We start from the raw sequence: 6,000 nt of genomic DNA, 5'->3' as shown, positions 1-6,000 counted from the left end.
CATCTGCCCTAAAACTTTTCCCATGTGTAGAAGAGTGGGAAAGTCCCTCATGCTATGCTGACTTTTGCTAGTCTCCTCCCTGCAGCACTGCCTGACTGACAGGCCATTCGGCTCTCACAAGTCTTTACTGAGGCCTGCATCTTTCTGAGAGACACAGAGAGGAGGTGACGGGCTTTTAGACTGGAATAAACTGGAGAGTCTTTCTCTTTAGTGTCCTAATGGAGGAAACTTGTGTGCTTAAAGTGGACTTACAGGAAGAGAAGTAAAGAAGGGAAAAACAGGGTCTCTTTCTCTCTCTCTCTCTCTCTCTCTCTCTCTCTCTCAGAACCTTCTTGGCTTTAGATTTTAGTGCAGAGATCTAGAGTGACTAAGATCGTGGCGGGAAGGGTGGGGGTATGCTTGCCCATTTTAATTGTACTCCAGACATCCGGCAAACCCCTGCTTCCATGCACAGCATTTCCTCATGTGGGACTTGCCTCCCCCTCCCCCTTTGCCCAAACATTGACAGAAGAAAATACCAACTTTGCTTCATAATTACATAGCAGAACTTTCTCGAAAGCAGGAACTAAGCAAAGACCAAAAAAAAAGCAAAACTCAGAGGGAACACAGGCCTGTGTTCTTCAAGTTTGTATTCTTCCAGTGTACACAATTGAAATGTGCATATGTTGAAATCATGTTTCACAAAAACTGTAAATAACCACTCCTTAACAATAATCAACAGCCATTCCACACAAGAAGCAATATTCGGAATGGCACTGACAGACTGACAGTCAGCAATGGAAGCTGAGTAGGTTGATGTGGTGAAGTTCTCCTTCATTTTTCATCTGAAGTTGACAATAGAATAGCAGTAGATTGTTGTGTAGGTGTTTTGAAGGGGAGCTGTATGTTTATGTGTGCAGTGTGTTGCTGTGTGTTTGTGTCGTACATGTGTAATGCATTGTGTGTGGGTGGGCAGACAAGTAAATACAAGGAATGCTTGACAATGCCCAACATTAATTTGTGCTCTCTGACTGGCTGAGATGGACTCAATGGGGCAGGATAGCCGACTTAGTCATTTTGGAACCAGATCTAGCTGATTCTACAATGTCCTAATAATGTTTTCCACACAGATACATTTGACTTCTTTCCCCAGTGATCAATCACTAGTTTATATGGGGTATATTTACGGTAGCACAGTGCTGCAAAAATGTAGGGTACATGCTAAAATTAAGCTAGATGTCCGTTTAACATTAGCTAAGCTCTTGCCCCTGTTGACTTTTTTTTTTTTTAAAAAGTGACCTTTGGAGAGCAATCGTGCAAATTTTTGCCCGGGAGGGTCAAACACCATAAACCCAATACAGCTGCTAGAGCCCGCTGGAGTAGATGCGTTTACTCACAGAACACTGACGATGACATGGGGTTGTTTCTCACAGAAGGAATGATAAATTGTCATGCAAAAGAATCTCTGGCAGGAGCCATGGGAACCCTGGGAACTCCCCAGTGTTAAAGCTTCCCAGAGATCATTTGCGTTCAGAGCAGAATCCCACACTATTCTGAGTTGTCACATTTAATCGAATCGGTTTTCCATTTGGTACAACCCCCCTCAGAAAAAGTAATGCCACAGAGTGATTTACAGATCACATTTCATTTTTTCAAGTACTAGCAGATATAACCCAAATGAATTTTCAATTCATGAAAAAATCCCTCTCATACATTTAAAGGAATAGATGCTGAGGAACTTGGTGGGGGGATTTGCTGGTCACATTAAAAGTGTAATCCTTACATTGGGAGCTAGCACCCGTGCGTTCTTCGGAAACGGCTCACGAGGATTGCTCCTTGCCTCTCTAACAATGCAGTTGCTGTCAGCTTTTGGGAACAATGAATTCAATGACAGCAGAGTAAAATGACAACAGAATGTTCCAGAAGGCCAACCTGAATGGCCTCTCCTGCATGCTCACTCACACACACACACACACACACACACAGACACACCACAGACACACCACAGACACACTCACACACTGAAGTCACCTTTTGTTGATAATATTTGTCATGTTTGCCACAGTAGAGTGTGAGGACTGGTTAAAGATTGGTTTCCCAGACGAGCTGTGCTTTTTGAGTGCATCAGAGAGAAAGAGCTATCTATAACTGAGGTCAGCTTCATGTCGATGCAAATGACTGGATTTGAGCGTTGTGCATTTCAAAAGTAATTATCCACGCTAATTAAGTGTACCAGTTCATTATCCTTTCTTCAAAATAGACTATTTTAAGGTGGAAGATGATAATATTGCATCTGATAACAGCCCTTGTGAACTTTTTTTACCTTAGTGAATCTCAGAAAACGTTGTATTTTAAATATATGTTCAGTTTGACCCTAAGCTGATGATATTAATTTGCAGAACTTTTGTGGAGTTTGACTGAATTTGTCATCCAGACATATAAATAACTAAAGTCTTTGTAGTTTTGTCATGTATAACCAATAAAACAAGTTTAGTCTATCCATCTTTGATAGCGTGATAGCATCCCACATTGGTACTCAATTGGTTAATGAGATTTAAGATGTTCCTGTAGAAACAAACTGAAATTGAATCAGCCAGTTTAAATTTATCCAGAGAGGCTGCCCTGACTGACCCAATGTAGCTTTCATTCCTGAAAATACATGCTGTTAGTTTACCCTTCCTGCTATAATCTGTGTGGAACAGGCTGAGAAGCTAGAAGGCTGGAAGCTGTGTTCTGTTGAAAGAGGTACATATCAGAATCTGTGACAGTTATCCTCATAAGGTGTAGGGTTATAAGAGGTTAAGGTAAGGTATAAAACCTAGTGATGGACATGTATTCAGCACATCAAAAGAGCCACCCAGCCCCACCCCCAACCAAGCCCCTTCTGACCATGGATAACAGGACTGGAGCTAAGGCAGCTCACAGCTGCTCATGTGAATCTCTAGGAGGAAGTGGGAAATTTAGAGCAGACAGAAATATTACAGAGCAAAGAAATATTTAACATCCGTAATACACATATCCATGCAATCTGATGATACAGTATATAGCTACAGCAGGTCTATTGCAAAGGTGAGAGACTCATATGCAGTGAAAATGGAAGCACTGTGTTTAGCCACTAATATTATATGGATCTGTCCATATAATCAAAGGTGTGTGCTGTTAGTGAATCCAGATGATGTAAATATTAGTGGACTTTGTAATACCTGCTTTAAATTGATGCCCGTGAACTGGCAGATAGTTATGTCTAACTGATTTGCCATTCAGCATCCCCTCCACAGTCCTTTCAGATCCATTGTGTCCTCCTCCAGATAAGATGGTAGTCGAAAAGGATATTTTTTCTTCACAGCCAATGAAAAGGTTAAAACATGACTGAAGTCACTGAATGGAAATATGAGCAACATGCTGACATCATCATTGCTAGACCTAGGTTATCCAGGATTGAAAGCCTGTATTTGTTGTCTATTAGAATACTCAGAACAGATGCAATTCCCATTGGGGCTTGCAGTGCATGTTGTCTTTATTCTTAATGCCACTGGTTATTGGTTATGAGTCAGTAGGGCTGGGAAAAGTAATTATATAGGTCTCTTTCCGGAGGGATACCCATATCATGTTCAAGTACTGACGCTGGGGATGACTTCACTGTGAAGGTGTGACTCATTACTGATGCCCTGACATTGGAATTTCACAAGAAATTTGTGGAAAACTGCATGAAAAAAGCATGGCCAGTTCCAGGCAGATGCGACGTCTCTGCCCCTGGCTTGCTTGTGGCAGTGGAGAGCCTGAGAAGAAAGGGTTGTTTGTTCTGGGCAGCCAGTGGTCTAAGGGTCTCTTTACTGATTCAGACCTTTAACTACAGGTAAGGCCATAGCAGATTAAAAATGATAATTTACAACAACAGAAAATTAAAATACATAATAATGTATTTTTATCATTTCAGATTTAGGCAACATAACAAGCCAAAATGGGCTTTATGACATGTTCTTATTATCACAATAATAAGATAGCCCCAATTAAAACAGTGGAATATGTCAGTTAGTAGTTTCCTGTGGCCCTGCTCTTGTGCTTCGTGGTGTTGACCTATGCTGCACTTATGTGAATCCCAGATATTTCCCTGGAATCTGAGGAACCTGTCGGCAGCTACGCTTTGCTGACGGTTACTGAAGTCTCAGGAACAGGTGGTGAGCAGGTGAAAGTGAGGCTTGCCTGCCTTGTTGTCCATGCAAGTGACATGCCATGAATTCCTATTTCTGTGGACGTCTGTCTTTCATGGAGTGGATTTGAAAACATGTGCTAACTGTATTACTGGCCTTAATGTGACACCTGAAACATGTCTATCACAATTCAGAAACAGGAGGGTGATTTTTTTTAAATACAGTTTTAAAGATAGATTTCAATTGGGATATGGTTATGAGCTGCAACAATTTTTTAAAGAGACACTTTCATTGGGATATGGTTGTGAGCTGCAACGAGTAGAATATGCTCAAGATATAGCACTTGTCGAAACTCCAGGGCACACAAAATCACAGTTTATATCACATTACCCAGCTATTTCCAATTACCATGCTTCTGTTTGTAGTAGGAGCTGTCTGTAGACAGATTAAATAAACCCTTATGCTCTTGCCACAGCTCAGGATACTTATCAGCTGACATTGTCTGTGTGTATTTTCAGCTTTTCTTTTAATCCTTACAAGGCCAGTTAAAAGAAGTAACCTGAGGCTAAAATTGTGAAGTGTGTACTGTTGCTCTTGTGAGTTTTCTTACAGTTTAATGGCATGATTTTGGTGAAATTGAGAAAAAGCACACTGAATTCATTGTATGTGAACACAATAGGGGAGAAGGGCTTCTTTCCTCCGCAAGGGTTAAAGTGATCTGGAAGTGGTTATTGTGTTTATGGTGTGAAACCCATTTTTTCAAGTAAGCAACTGTTTGAGACAACTCCTGTCTCAGTGGAAGTGTTAAATGTAACTCAAACTACAATTAGCTAACCCAAACGAATGAACTACGATCAGCCAACAAAGACGAGAATGTTTTATAATACAGAAGAAACTCTACTGTAGGTTTCTCACAAATACCTTATCAGAGGTGGATCAGATCAGATACATTATGAGGTTTTTTCAGTCTGGCTGCAAATTGTTTTCAGGAAAGATTGATGGCTAAGACAATTTTTATGAGAGAACAGGATTCAGCTCATCCAGATCCTTCTCCAGTTCTGTACTGCTGCTGATGTGTAATGCGCCAAAAATACACAGGCATTTTGCAATGTCAAAACAAGCAGCGGACTTTTAAATAGGTGGATGTCTGGATGTTGCTCATGCCCCTGATGTGCGGTAAACATGATTGCAATAGTGCGCATATGTAACCCCGCTGCATTTGGGGAAGGGCTCGAGATCTGCTTTCATAGCGGGGAGCAGGACCGAGCAACGTGCTCTGGGGGAGGGGGAGGGGGGGGGCAAGTTGTTGGGGGGGAGATGTAATGCTATCGAAACGCACTCTGGAAACTATGAGGTGAGACATTTTATTCATCTGGAAGCTGAAGTGGCTGGTATGAGAGGGAGAAAATGCTTGTGGCAGGGGAGGGGGGCTGGAGGGGTGGGGAGGGTTTTCTAGGTTCACTGTAATGCAATTCCATGGCTCTGTTTATTTCTGGTGGCGCTCCCTCCCTTCCTGTCGCAGCCTAGAGTGCACGCTCACCGGCTCTTTGCTGCTGCGAACAGGCTTGTGTTCACAAGACGCAGTCATGCACAGGGCCTTTGCCATGTTGCTGCTCATTGTGTTATTTGGATGGGCTATAACGAATGCAGGAGAGAATGCCCATCTTATTCCATGGGACATCTGTATTCCAGATAATGGAAGGATCGGTGAATCTGGTACAGGTCCCGGGCCGAACTGATCGTTGTGGAGACACCTGAATGTTCTAATGGAGCAAGAGGGGATCCGTGCATGTAATGAGGCTAGCTGGCTGTCACAGCGTCACCCTCCCTGGCAATATGGAGTGGCCGCGGCCAGATAGGATGCCTATTA

This window comes from Megalops cyprinoides, chromosome 9, assembly GCF_013368585.1.
Source record: "Megalops cyprinoides isolate fMegCyp1 chromosome 9, fMegCyp1.pri, whole genome shotgun sequence".
In the NCBI taxonomy this organism is placed as follows: Eukaryota; Metazoa; Chordata; class Actinopteri; order Elopiformes; family Megalopidae; genus Megalops; species Megalops cyprinoides.
Note: the sequence above shows the minus strand (reverse complement) of the source record.